Below are 15,152 nucleotides of genomic sequence, written 5' to 3' on the forward strand. Positions count from 1 at the left end.
TATGGACTTTAACACAAAATGCAGAATGCAGTAGACCTTTCATTTTTCTTCTGTAAATTAAGGAGACCTGCATTTTGCAAAGAACTATAACTAGTTGTACACTGAAATGTACATATTTGTGCAATCCTTTTATTATTTAATGCTTTATTTTTATTTTAATGGTTGCCTCTATGTTATGATTTATGATTACCTGGTTTATTTGTATTGTATTCACAATTTGGCACCTGCCACCATGAGTTTTCAATAAACCAATTAGCTATCTTTATGTCTGTCAGTCTGTCTATCTAAAAGTATCCAACAGGAATAACTGATGTATGAAAAGTTTTATTTGGCTGGAAGCTATAACATACCAACACAATGCAATAGTGTCCTCATACATTAAATGGATACTGATGACACATTCTGCTTTGAGATAATACTTTCTTTCTAAGTACCATGTGAAGTCATTTGGAGCAATGCAAACATCTAACAGCTGAAAAGTCCCACCTATCAGAATGTGTTGAATTTTGCAAATGTTGCAGATTGCTGTGACATACACCAATATTGACACACATTTCATTGCAGTTTATTTGACTCATGTCCCAAAACATAATGGTTCATTTCTATTTTAGGGAATTATAAAAGTCATTTCCTATGAGTGCCACACATTTTCTCTACAGTGACGTTAATAATTGCGAACATTTGCAAATGTTTTCAAATTACTGATGAAACAACTTCATTTAAACATTGCAAAATTATGTTATTAATAACTGATAAATTCCACTTGCCATGTGCAAACTAGATATGGTTGTAATTAATCATGCACTGACATCTGGTATGCACCTAGCACCCAACATTTTTTTAATAAGAATGATGTAACAGATGGAGATAAACATCCTACATTCCAGTTACTTCTTGCTTCTTGCAATGCCTAAAATAATTCTAGCCTAGACTCCTACTGATCAGACTTTAAAGTTCAGGTTGATGGGTAACCATGTCAAATAGGGGCAAACTGACTCATTCCCACTTCTACTCTTGACCCAAGAGGGCTGTAGGTGCTCTATCAGTGAATATATTCAAGGTTAGGACAGATCGATTTTTGGTCTTTCAGGGAGTCAAGAGATTTGGGAGTGAGCAGGAAAGTGGAACTGAGGCAGCAGATCAGCTGTGATTGTATTGAATGGCAGAGCATGGGCTGTATGGTCTACTCCTGTTCCTATTCCTTGTGTTCTTACTATTTCAACCACCACATATTTAGTCACTGAAATGAGGAATCTGCAATATAAAAACAAGTAATTTTTAAAAAAATTCAGTTGTGGGATGTGGGCATCGCTGGCTAGGCCAGCATTTATTGCCCATCCCTTATTGCCCTTGAGGTGGTGGTGAGCAGCCTTCTTGAACTGCTGCAGTCCATGTGGTATAGGTACACCCACAGTGCTGTTAGGGAGGGATTTTCAGGATTTTGACCCATCGACAGTGAAAGAACAGCGATATATTTTCAAGTCAGGACGGTAAGCGACTTAGAGGGGAACTTCCAGGTGGCTGTGCTCCCATGTATCTGCTGCCCTTGTCCTTTTAGACGGTAGTGGTCGTGGGTTTGGAAAGTGCTGCCTAAGGAGCCTTGGTGAGTTTCTGCAGTGCTTCTTGTTGATGGTACACACTGCTGCCACTGTGCATCAGTGGTGGAGGGAATGAATGTTTGTGGATGGGGTGCCAATCAAGCAGGCTGCTTTGTCCAGATGGTGTCAAGCTTCTTAAGTGTTGTTGGAGTTGCACTCATCCAGGCAAGAAAAAGTATTCCATCACACTCCTGACATGTGCCTTGTAGATAGTGGATAAGCTTTGGGGAGTCAGGAGGTGAGTTACTCGCCACAGGATTCCCAGCCTCTGACCTGCTCTTGTAGCCACAGTATTTATGTGGCTAGTCCAGTTCAGTTTCTGATCAATGGTAACCCCAGGATGTTGATTGTGGGGTATTCAGTGATGGTAATGCCATTGAATGTCAAGAGGCAATTGTTAGATTCCCTGTTTAGGAGATGGTCATTGCCTGGCACACTTGTGGTGCAAATTTCACTTGCCACTTGTCGGCCCAAGCCTGGATATTATGGAGTGCTTCAATATCCGAGTTGTTGCGAATGGTGCTGAAAATTGTGCAATCAACATCAAACTTCCTCACTTCTGACCTTATGATGGAAGGAAGGTAATTGATGAAACAGCTGAAGGTAGTCGGGCCTAGGACACTACCCTGAGGAACTCCTACAGTTATGCACTGGAACTGAGATAATTGACTTCCAACAACCATACGCATCTTCCTTTGCACTATGTATGACTCCAACCAGCGGAGACTTTACCCCGATTCCCATTGACTCCAGTTTTGCTAGGGCTCCTTGATGCCACACTCAGTCAAATGTTGCCTTCATGTCAAGGGCAGTCACCCGCACCGCACCCCGGGAGTGCAGCTCTTTTTTCCATGTTTGAACCAAGGCTGTAATCAGGTCAGGAGCTGAGTGACCCTGGCAGAACCCAAACTGAGCATCAGTGAGCAGGTTGTTGCTAAGCAAGTGCCACTTGATAGCACTATTGATGACCCCTTCCATCACTTTATTGATGATCAAGAGTAGACTGATGGGACAGTAATTGGCCGGGTTGGATTTGACCTGCTTTTTGTGTACAGGACATACCTAGGCAATTTTCCACATTGCCAAGTAGATGCCAGTGTTGTAGCTGCACTGAAACAGCTTGGCTAGGGGCATGGCAATTTCTGTAGCACAAGTCTTCAGAACAATGCAGGAATATTGTCAAGGCCCATAGCCTTTGCAGGATCCAGTGCCTTCAGCCATTTCTTGATATTATGTGCAGCAAATTGAATTGGCTGAAGACTGGCATCCATGACGCTGGGGACCCCTGGAGGGGGCTGAGATGGATATCAGAAATATGGAAGAGGAAGGAGGTTAGGTGTCTTTCCACTGAAGAAACATTTCTTGTGGAACAAATATGTTTGCGAGAGCTGGGCCTAGGGGGGATCACATGGCAATACCACCTATTTGGGCATACAAGGTGTCATGAAAACTGAACTCAACTGCGTGAGTTTCTGAGTTCATAACTTCAATGAATACAGATTCAGACAATGGTGGCGGTTCTAGATTGCACTGTGGCACTATAATTATAGCAAATGTCTAATGGCTTCCTTGAGCAGTACATTGGTGAATAGGCTAGCAATGTCAAATGTGCACATGGACACAGCATCACTATTGATATGCAAGACCTGTATGGTCTTTGCAAATGTGAAGGAATCATTCACCGTGTATGTGGAAAACTTGCTCAAAACTGCCTGGTTTGAGTTCAAACAAAGCTTGGCAGCCAACCATTAGCCAAAATACTGATAAACGAACCATTCTGAATCATTCAAGCTTCCATCATATTTTACTTTAAATTGCAGACATTTTTTCCTCAGAGTTGGAGCAGCATAAATTTCTTGGAGGGTTGTAAGAGGTTATAGAAACAGAGAGGAACAAGGCAATGGATAGAAGGATGAGAATTTTTAAATGGATGCATTCTGGAATGGGAGACAATGTAGGTGAGTAGAACTTGGTGTGAACTAAAATATAATCGGCAGTTTTGAAACAGAAGCTTAACAACATGAAGAATGTAAGGTGGGAAGCTGACCAAGAAGAGAACACTGAGATAATTGAGTCTGGAGGTAAGAAAAGCAAGTGGAATAGTTCAGGCTGCTGATGAACTGAGGCACAGACTGAGGCAGATGATGTTATGGAGATGGAAATAGATAATCTATGTGATAGGGAGGATAAGAAGGCCAGAATTCCAATCAGGATCAAATACGACATTGAGCTTTCAAACAGTATGTCTGAAGCTGAGACAACTGTCCAAGTAGCTGATGGAATCGATGGCTAGAACGGAGTTTCTAGCAAGTACTGAAGACAATGACTTCAGTTTTCCCAACATTTAACTAGAGAAAATTTGGACTCATCCAGGACTGGGTGTTAGACAAGCACTTTGACAACACAGAGGGGTCAACAGAGGTGATGGTGAGGTAGTGGTGTGTGTCATCAGCAGTCATGTGGAAGCTAATGTTTTGTTTTTGGATGATGTAGCTGACAGGCTGCATGTAGAGAAGAATTATGAGTAAGATAGATACTTGGGAGATTCCAGAGGTACTGGTGTAGGTGTGGGAAGTCAAATTATTGCAGAAAATTCTCAGACTACTACTGTATAGATAAGAGTGGATCCTGACAAGGGCAGTTCCATTCAGCTGGACAACAGAGGAGAGATGTTGGAAGAGAATGATATGGTCAAAAGGTTGCAGACAGGTGGAGAAGGATGAGGATAATGCAACACGGCCACAAATAGATAGTATTGTGACTTTGATTATGACTGTTTCAGTACTGTGGTTGGGGCAAAAACCCAATTAAAGAGGTTCAAACACGGAGTCACAGGCAAATGAGCACAGATGTACAAGCTGACGATATGTTCAAGGACTTTGGAGAGGGAAGGGAGGTTGAAGGTGCTACTATGGCAAGGACAGAAGGGGTTAAAGCTGCATTTTTCGATGAGAGCCATCTTGGGAGGTGTTAGAAGGTTTTATGATGATTTAAATGGACAATGTATATCAGCATCCTTTCCCTGAGCATTTTTAGGCACATGTAGAGGAAGAGGAAAATTGAAACTTGTTTATCTGAACAAAAATCTGTTTTGAAATGTAAATGCTGAAAATATAAATACCCAGATCAAGAAATGGCACATACCCTGATATGGGACTTGTTGCTAAGACGCCCTATATCGCAGTGAAAGGTAAAAGTTGGATTACACATTCCAGTTGGCGATTTGACTCTTGATTGGTTGATGCCAATGGAAAAAGCAATGGGTAACTCAAAAAAGGCACAAGGCTTGAATATATTCCTTTTCTTTGCAGAAGGCAGGTCCCTGCATATGAATATATGTTGTTTCTAACAGATGTAAATGAGTCACATAATGGGTTTGACTGATTACCAATATATTTCCCACTAACAGGATGCTGCCTTCAGTCCAACAGGACTTTCTGCCTACCACACAATTGAGCAATGTCATACATGAATTTCAGTGCTGGTGCAATGCCAGGTTCACAGGCCATAAGCCCCAGCAATTGGCTGATCGAATCAAAAAGCATGTTCCTTCGGTTGTTCATAATAGGCAGAGTACAGACTGTATTCAATCAGCCCGTGCTTGCAAAACTCAAAATAAAATATCTAGTTAGATGTGATTCCATGATTGGGCAGCACTTGCTCAACAATCTTTCGCGTTTGTCCTGAGTGCAAGACAAAAAGCTTCAGAGATGTCTTGAAACAGATTGTCTCATCCAGAAAGATCCAGAGTGGCCTAGGTGTGAATACCTCTCATCGCTGTTATATTCTTTTATTTGTCATAAACGTACCAATCACATGACATGGATTGTTAAAACAACAATGTAGGTTCTTCGTGGCCCAGGAGTAGAACAGTATTAACTGGAAGGCTGTGTATACACATCTGACATCTACGACTGCAGCTGTATACAGACTAGAGTCACGGGGCTATACATCACATCCTGTCTAGAGGGGAGTAATGATTGACAGCAGTTGTAGATACTCGCCTTAAAGGTACATGCGCATCATATCACAACAACCACTATCCCAGCAACACAACAGGATTTCTCCTTTGATCAGTAATTACCCCAGATCTGTTTGATTTGCACTTCAGGTTTGTTTACCAGCTGTTTAAACATTTATCTATTTATATAAACTACATTTATCTAAGATTTAAATATTTCAATGCTCAAACTAAAAGTTATATTTCCAAAACACATGAATTGTAAAATCAGATACTCATAACTACAACACAATAAGTGTGGTATATGTCAGGCAGGACATGGTCATAATCAGTATTTAAATATATTATACATCTGCCAAGTCTTACTCCCTTTATGCGAAACTGGCTCATTTCGATATAATTAGACTTTTTTTTCGAAAACAGGACTTATTTCTAGAAGTTTAAATTATTTGGCAGCAAGTTTCACTTTAAAAAATACATCTCACTCCCTAATCTTTACCTTTATGCGAATGGAATTGAATAAGTCAATGTAAGTAAAAAACAAAAAAACTGCGGATGCTGAAAATCCAAAACAAAAACAGAATTACCTGGAAAAACTCAGCAGGTCTGGCAGCATCGGCGGAGAAGAAAAGAGTTGACGTTTCGAGTCCTCATGACCCTTCGACAGAACTTGCGTTCGAGTCCAAGAAAGAGTTGAAATATAAGCTGGTTTAAGGTGTGTGTGTGGGGGGGCGGAGAGATAGAGAGACAAAGAGGTGGAGCGGGGGGGGCGGGGGTGTGGTTGTAGGGACAAACAAGCAGTGATAGAAGCAGCTCATCAAAAGATGTCAACGACAATAGTACAATAGAACACATAGGTGTTAAAATTAAAGTTGGTGATATTATCTAAACGAAAGTGCTAATTAAGAATGGATGGTAGGGCACTCAAGGTATAGCTCTAGTGGGGTTTTTTTTTTTATTTATATAATGGAAATAGGTGGGAAAAGGAAAATCTTTATAATTTATTGGGAAAAAAAAAGGGAAGGGGGAAACAGAAAGGGGGTGGGGATGGGGGAGGGAGCTTACGACCTAAAGTTGTTGAATTCAATATTCAGTCCGGAAGGCTGTAAAGTCCCTAGTCGGAAGATGAGGTGTTGTTCCTCCAGTTTGTGTTGGGCTTCACTGGAACAATGCAGCAAGCCAAGGACAGACATGTGGGCAAGAGAGCAGGGTGGAGTGTTGAAATGGCAAGCGACAGGGAGGTTTGGGTCATTCTTGCGGACAGACCGCAGGTGTTCTGCAAAGCGGTCGCCCAGTTTACGTTTGGTCTCTCCAATGTAGAGGAGACCACATTGGGAGCAACGAATGCAGTAGACTAAGTTGGGGGAAATGCAAGTGAAATGCTGCTTCACTTGAAAGGAGTGTTTGGGTCCTTGGACGGTGAGGAGAGAGGAAGTGAAGGGGCAGGTGTTGCATCTTTTGCGTGGGCATGGGGTGGTGCCATAGGAGGGGGTTGAGGAGTAGGGGGTGATGGAGGAGTGGACCAGGGTGTCCTGGAGGGAGCGATCCCTACGGAATGCCGATAAGGGGGGTGAAGGGAAGATGTGTTTGGTGGTGGCATCATGCTGGAGTTGGCGGAAATGGCGGAGGATGATCCTTTGAATGCGGAGGCTGGTGGGGTGATAAGTGAGGACAAGGGGGACCCTATCATGTTTCTGGGAGGGAGGAGAAGGCGTGAGGGCGGATGCGCGGGAGATGGGCCGGACACGGTTGAGGGCCCTGTCAACGACCGTGGGTGGAAAACCTCGGTTAAGGAAGAAGGAGGACATGTCAGAGGAACTGTTTTTGAATGTAACATCATCGGAACAGATGCGACGGAGGCGAAGGAACTGAGAGAATGGGATGGAGTCCTTACAGGAAGCGGGGTGTGAGGAGCTGTAGTCGAGATAGCTGTGGGAGTCGGTGGGTTTGTAATGGATATTGGTGGACAGTCTATCACCAGAGATTGAGACAGAGAGGTCAAGGAAGGGAAGGGAAGTGTCAGAGATGGACCACGTGAAAATGATGGAGGGGTGGAGATTGGAAGCAAAATTAATAAATTTTTCCAAGTCCTGACGAGAGCATGAAGTGGCACCGAAGTAATCATCGATGTACCGGAGAAAGAGTTGTGGAAGGGGGCCGGAGTAGGACTGCAACAAGGAATGTTCCACATACCCCATAAAGAGACAGGCATAGCTGGGACCCATGCAGGTACCCATAGCCACACCTTTTATTTGGAGGAAGTGAGAGGAGTTGAAGGAGAAGTTGTTCAGTGTGAGAACAAGTTCAGCCAGACGGAGGAGAGTAGTGGTGGATGGGGATTGTTCGGGCCTCTGTTCGAGGAAGAAGCTAAGGGCCCTCAGACCATCCTGGTGGGGGATGGAGGTGTAGAGGGATTGGACGTCCATGGTGAAGAGGAAGCGGTTCTGTCCGCAAGAATGACCCAAACCTCCCTGTCGCTTGCCATTTCAACACTCCACCCTGCTCTCTTGCCCACATGTCTGTCCTTGGCTTGCTGCATTGTTCCAGTGAAGCCCAACGCAAACTGGAGGAACAACACCTCATCTTCCGACTAGGGACTTTACAGCCTTCCGGACTGAATATTGAATTCAACAACTTTAGGTCGTGAGCTCCCTCCCCCATCCCCACCCCCTTTCTGTTTCCCCCTTCCCTTTTTTTTCCCAATAAATTATAAAGATTTTCCTTTTCCCACCTATTTCCATTATATAAAAAAGAACCCCACTAGAGCTATACCTTGAGTGCCCTACCATCCATTCTTAATTAGCACATTCGTTTAGATAATATCACCAACTTTAATTTTAACACCTATGTGTTCTATTGTACTATTGTCGTTGACATCTTTTGATGAGCTGCTTCTATCACTGCTTGTTTGTCCCTACAACCACACCCCCGCCCCCCCCGCTCCACCTCTTTGTCTCTCTATCTCTCCGCCCCCCCCACACACACACCTTAAACCAGCTTATATTTCAACTCTTTCTTGGACTCGAACGCAAGTTCTGTCGAAGGGTCATGAGGACTCGAAACGTCAACTCTTTTCTTCTCCGCCGATGCTGCCAGACCTGCTGAGTTTTTCCAGGTAATTCTGTTTTTGTTTTAAGTCAATGTAAGTGTTGTACACATTAGGTGGTGACTCCGCAGGGGCTGCTCAGTGTTGAATGTATTTAATGAAATGTTTTAATTGACGAAAAGGCATTAATACTTTTACTGTTTGAAAGGACCGAACCTGGTCCAAGACCACAAAATAAACATTTCCGATTACCGCCCATACAATGGGGAAAATGGATGATCTGGGCTCCCGACGGTTACTTGAAGAGAAAATACAACAACCTGCAGCGTGACCCCGGAAGGAGTTTAAGTGAGTTCATGGAATTGGGAAGTAAATAGAACGTTACCCGGGAACAGAACGTTAGCCTGGGAATAGAACGCCGGGAACAGAATGTTGGCCCGGGAATAGAACCTTGTCCGGAAGCGGAATGTTGGCCCGGGAGCAGAAGTTTAAATTGAGGATTTAACAGGGTACGTGATGTGGAGGAGTTTGTGCTGAACATGTGCTCACTGCTGAGAACACACTTTCGGTGTCACAGACTAACCAAAGGAGGGGGAGGGGGAGATCAAAGGGGTGAAGACCCTTAACTGGGAAAAGTTATTGGAATACTTAGTATTATATATGTTGCTGAAAGTTTGTAAAGTTTCTGCTTTCACGTTTTTAAAATCAGATAACGATGCGATGGAAGATACTGATGATTTCAGTATTGTATTTCTTATCAAGAAAGTAAATTATTGTGCGGGAATTAAATACATTGCCTGGTATTTACAACATAAATAGGCCATTTGGTGCAAAAGATCATTGGTATTTTTATTTCCACAGGAACCTCCCTCCCACCCCTCCTCATCTAACTCCATCTTATTCTCTCCTCTTTTCTTCTCCCTTGTGTTTATCTAATTTTCCCTTAAATGCATCACTGCTATTCCTGTTTTGTCTCCCTTGTGTTGATCTAACTTCCCCATAAAAGCATCTGAGATAAATAGCAGTGATGCAAAGGAAGTCTTGTGGCTCAAGTGGGAAGCACCCCTGTCTCTGAGCCAGAAGCTCTAGTTCAAGTCTCCCTCCAGGACCCGTTGGCCATGGAAGAGATGTTCGTGATGTGGCTCAACAGGTTGAGAAATCAGCCATTAATCCTTTCAGCACTTCCTCGCTATTCCCCAAAGAGCAAAAGAAAGGTGTGAGAAGATACAAGACAAATAACTGACCTCAGATACTTCTTTGTGATAGTGTGTTCCACTCTCTGTTTAGCTAGAAGTTTCGTCTGAGTTCCCTATTGGGTTTATTAGTCATTGTGTTATATTTATGGCCCCTAGTTCTGGTCTCTCCTGCAAGTGTTTGCTGCAGTCCCCTTCCAAATAGGGACCAAATAAGTTCCTATAATACTGTATCTTTTTTTCTATAACGCTTTATCAGAGTCCGTATGATGCCTCTTCAGAGCTAAAGTAGAAATATGATGGATTTTATACTGTTTGAGAGGGAGGAGCAGGTGGAGTAAAATGGGTCAGAGATAGGTGGGAGCTCAGGAGAGATTTGACAAAGATGTCATAGACACAAGACAAAGGGAGTTTTAATGGTAGTATTAAAGAATAAAGGTGCTGATACTGGCATAAAGGTAAGATAGCAGAATGTGTTAATAGCAGGATAAGAGTCAGCACTCTGAAAGCAACACATAAGAACAAGTGACAGCTGGCCCTGTTGGGGATAAACATAAATATATATATAAATAACATTTTTGTAAAGAAAATTGATTAAAAAGGGGGTAAAGATGGAGGGGAGAGTTCATGGTCTGAAGTTGTTGAACTCAGTGTTAAGTCCAGAAGGCTGTAAAGTACCTAACCGAAAGATGAGGTGCTGTTCCTCCAGTTTGCGTTGGGCTTCACAGGAACTTTGCAGCAGGCCAAGGACTGACTTATAGGCGTGAGGGCAGGATGGTGTATTGAAATGGCAAGCGACTGGGAGGTCTGGGTCATGCTTGTGGACAGACCGATGTTGAGGAGACTGCACTGGGAGCAGTGAATACAGTAGACCAAATTGAAGAAGGTGTAATTGAAATGCTGCTTCATCTTAAAGGAGTGGTTAGGGCCTTGGACGGTGAGCAGGTAAAGGGGCAGGTGTTGTACCTTCTGTGATTGCATGGGAAGGTGCCCTGGGAAAGGGTATGAGGAGTTGGTGAAGGAGGAGTAGACCAGGGTGTCACTCAGAGAACGGTCCCTGCAGAATGCTGATGGGTGGTGGGGGGGCAGTGAGGGGAAGATCCGTTTGGTGGTGGCATCATGTTTGAATTGGCGGGAGTGGCAGAGGATGATCCTTTGAATGTGGAGGCTCTTGGGGTGAAAAGTGATTGGAAGGGGGACCCTCTCATGATTCTGGGAGGGAGGTGTGAGGGCAGAGGTGCCGGAGATGTGTCAGACATGATTTAGGGCCCACACTCGTTTATCTGCCTCTTATTCTGTTGAATCCCTCAATTATTTTAAATGCTGTGATTAGACCACTGCTCAGCCTTCTAAACTCAAGGGTAGCCAGCTTTATGCAATCTGTCCTTATAATTGAATGCGTCAAGCCTTGGTAAAATTCTGGCAAATCGATAATGTTAACCCTTCAAGGGTAGCTTATCCTTCCTGTGATTCAGTGCCCAAAAATAAATGCTGCCTTGCAGAAGGTGCCTGACCAAGACTGTGTAGAACTGAAGCATCTTTTGGGAATTTCATTCCCCTTGAGGTAAATGGGGTGAAAGGATCACGGGGGTAGGAGGGAATATGGAGTTGATGTTACAATCAGATCAGCCTTGATCTTATTGAATGGCTGAGCATGCTTGAAGGGCTGAGTGGCCTACTCCTGTTCCTAATTTGTATGTAAGGCCAAGATTCCATTATCCTTTTGGATTATTTTTGCACTTGTGCACTAGATTTTAGTTATTTGTGTACATGGACACCACTTGTTACTTGGAAGGCGCAAATCTAGTTGAGGTAGAAGAACAAAGGGATCTCGGAGTAAAAATACTCAAGGCCATAAAAAAACAAAAGCAATTAGGCTATATTTCTAGAGGAATAGCACTGAAAAGTAGGGAAGTTATGTTAAACCTGTCATGAACCATGTTTAGATCATGTTTAAAGTACTGTGTGCAGTTCTGGTCGCCGTTTTATAAAAAGGAAAAAGCTGGCACTGTAGAGGGTGCAGAGAAGATTTACAAGAAGTTGTTTGGTAGTACAGAGCTTGAATATCACTGAAACAATAGACATTTTGTCGAAACGTTTCATCTTGCACTCATCAGGACAGATTCAAAAGAATACAAATTGTAAAGGGAAAAACAATTTATTCTGCATGAGAAGAGAGTGCCGATTGGCTGACAAGTAGACACTGATTGGTAGAGGTGTTGCCAAGGGGAATGTACCAGGGAACAGTTAATTGCCAAGCTTTTGTTTAAATTCAAACCAGGCAGGTTGATTCTAAGTCAAGTTATTGCCATGAGGAATGAACAAGGGATTGGCTGTCCACCAAGCTTTTGTTTAGCCATGATCTTATTGAATGGTGAAGCATGCTTGAAGGGCCGAGTGGGCATGGCCCTATGTGTGAATATATGCAGCTTCTAGCAAGCATAAATGAGCCACACTGCAAGCCCGACTGGTAATCTTAAATAGGCTGTCGGTATAATCAGGACTGTTTAGCAACTGCTGTCTAATCGTGAAATCGCATCTAACGTTAGACATTGTTTTGAATTTTGTCGGTTTTGAATTACCCGGGAGCTTGAGAACCTTATAGTTCACCGCCGCTTTCTCTATGGCAATACCTCGGCCAATCAGAGTTGACTTCCCTGTATTATCCCTGTATTGATGCTTTCTAAAGTTATTCAACTTTGATTGTCCATCACCTTAACAGTTCTGCCCTGATTTGGAGTTCATTTTGTAAGGATTATGGTCTACAAGTGAGTCATTCCATTTGGTGTAAATCCTGCAGCATGAGTCTTCCTTAGACATGCCTTCCACTTGTTGCCTCACTAGTGTACAAGCAGTTGACTAACCACAGCACAGCATCTGGTAGTTATACCCACTGAGAGTCGATGCCTGCTCGTTGAGAGTCCGTAAATGTACAAGTGAATCATGAGTGAGATAGAGAGCAAGATGGAGCAAAGTCACCCATTTTGGTTTTGGCACTTTTTTGTCCCTGGTTATTTAAGAGCGCAAAACAAAGGAAATGCTTCAAAGCTATTCAACTATTCACATGAGCTGTTAATCAGGGACTGAGACATCTAGTATCACAATTCGAATGGGCATGTTTGTATTTTTGTTATTCTGAGCATTCCAATGTTAGCACTAAGCCATATAATTTCTGTAATATTATAGCAATACTTGTTCTTTACTACCAGAGGGAGCTTTACTACTTTTTAAAAATACCATTTCTTCAGGGAACCCAGTGACTAATTTTAACATGTTCAATTTTCAACAGTATGACTGCAAAAAGTTATTTGGTTCTTTTCCTTTTTTAATGTTCTATTAAATCACCTTTCAGGAGTCAAGTATCCAGAAAATGAGGGAAATGGTGGGAAATTCTTCCTTGTGCTTGCTTTCTTTACTCCATAACTTCCATTGGTCCGAGCCATTCTTGGCTGAGAGCATTGTGAGCATTGTGACATGAGGGGGCTAACCAATACACAGGGTACAGAGGGAAAACTAACACGAAACAATTTAATACACTAGATTTCTTGTGCCACGAAAAGAAGCCCCTTACAGGGGGTTATCTAGAGCTATATGAGCTACTTATAAGATGGAGTGAACCTGAAATATTGCTTTCAGAACAAGGAAGCACAGGGAGGAATGAGTATTTCTGTACAGAGGATAATTGCCAACTGCAGTGGGTGAGGTGTATGATTAAGAGCAGCATGGTGGATTTTTTTTTCAAAAAGCAGCCAGATGCTGGTAGATCTGACGGTACTGAACATGTGGGGCAGAATTTTCCATTTGGCGTGCCCGACACGCTGGACTGTAAAATGACGTGCGATGATGTCGGGCGTGTGTCCCGATGTCACTGTGCACCATCGTGATATTTTGCCAGGCGGCTGCGCGAGGAAGATGGAGGTGTGCCCGCCATTAATTAACAAGCCAGTGAAGGCCCTTGAGGCACCGATTACCTGTGATTTTGCGCAGCCCGTACAATTTCAGGGCGTCACGCGGGCAGGCGGGTAGGTCACATTTTCAAAAACCTCATCCACGGGTGGGATAAGAGGGGCGAGCGGGCTCACTAATGCGAGTTGTTAGTACTTTAGATTATTACTTGCTGTTGCTTGCTTGTGTGAACAGGACAACTTTATTTAGCTTCAGAGCTGCTTTGACAGAAATAGGAGGCTTCAGTTCAGGACTCCGGAGGAGTCATAACACTTAGGGCCTTCCAGGTATCAGACAGCCTTCCCTTACACTGGGAATTGTGGTCTCTGCTGGAAGCACTTCCTCTGAGGAGGAAGAGAGGGCCAGAAAGGAGAGGAGGCCAGGAGTCCACATTCAGCCTCCAGGGGAGCCACCTTTGGGAAGAGAGGCGCAGGCACAAAGGGCACAGGCCCATCAGGAAGTCCAAGGCAGAAGGGACTGCAGAAGACGCCACTATCCTGCTGCCAGGGTTTACAGGCACCGATGCAGCTACCTCAATATATCTGAGGTGCAATGCTGAAAGAGGCTCCATCTCTCAAGGGAGACAGTCACCTCCATCTGTCAGATAATCAGCCCTGAGATCAGCCCCAACTGTGTGGATGGACACCCCATGTCAGTGGCTCTGAAAGTCACAGTTGCCCTCAGCTTCTAGGCCTCCGGCTCTTTCCAGGGGTCATTCGGTGATCTTTGCGGAGTCTCCCAATCGGCTGTCCACACTTGTGTCAAGCTGGTGACAGATGCCCTGTTCAGGCAGGTATTGATCTTCATTCACTACTGCATGGACGAGGCCAGCCAGGCAGAGCGAGCCAGAGGCTTTGCTGTGATTTTTGTGTTCCCTCGTGTCCAGGGTGCTATAGACTACTCACATGTGGCCATCAAGACGCCAGCAGGTGAGCCCGGTGCCTTTGTCAACAGGAAGGGCTTCCACTTCATGAACGTGCAGATAGTGTGAGATCACAGGATGCAGATTCTGCAAGTCTGTGCAAGGTGCCCAGGCAGCTCCCATGACACTTCCATCCTGAGACACACTCCCAGGTGCCAGGTCTCTTCAGTGTTCCAGCCCGGCTGGATGGATGGCTGCTGGGTGACAGGGGCTATCCCCTCAGAAGGTGGCTCATGACGCCTCTCCACCATCCAAGAACAGGGGCCAAGCAGCGATACAATAGGAGCCACGCCTCCACAAGGGCTGTGGTGGAGAGAACCAACGGTCTTCTCAAGATGCGCCTCCGATACCTGGACCGTGCAGGGGGTGCACTCCAGTACTCCCCCAGATCGTGGCTTAGTGACAGTGGTTGCATGCTGCACTCTCCACAATCTGGTGCTGGAAAGGAGGGATGCAGTGGAGGAAGAAGATGTTGACACAGCTGCTC

The 15,152-nt window shown here is 44.1% G+C and overlaps 1 protein-coding gene across 3 annotated transcripts in view; it reads left to right on the forward strand.

Moving 5' to 3' along the window:
• Nucleotides 1–8,813: 8,813 nt before the first annotated feature.
• The window catches only part of taf1a (TATA box binding protein (TBP)-associated factor, RNA polymerase I, A), a 29,139-nt gene continuing 22,800 nt past the window's right edge, over nt 8,814–15,152 (forward strand). The window contains exon 1 of one of the 3 annotated variants that reach the window (XM_041208573.1): nt 8,814–8,953. The gene's annotated coding sequence lies outside the window, so the exon portion shown is untranslated. Of the gene's footprint in view, nt 9,115–15,152 lie in introns of all 3 variants that reach the window. The other 2 variants (XM_041208551.1, XM_041208562.1) reach the window with 2 other exon arrangements.

Source organism: Carcharodon carcharias, chromosome 2 (assembly GCF_017639515.1).
Source record: "Carcharodon carcharias isolate sCarCar2 chromosome 2, sCarCar2.pri, whole genome shotgun sequence".
NCBI classification, from domain to species: Eukaryota; Metazoa; Chordata; class Chondrichthyes; order Lamniformes; family Lamnidae; genus Carcharodon; species Carcharodon carcharias.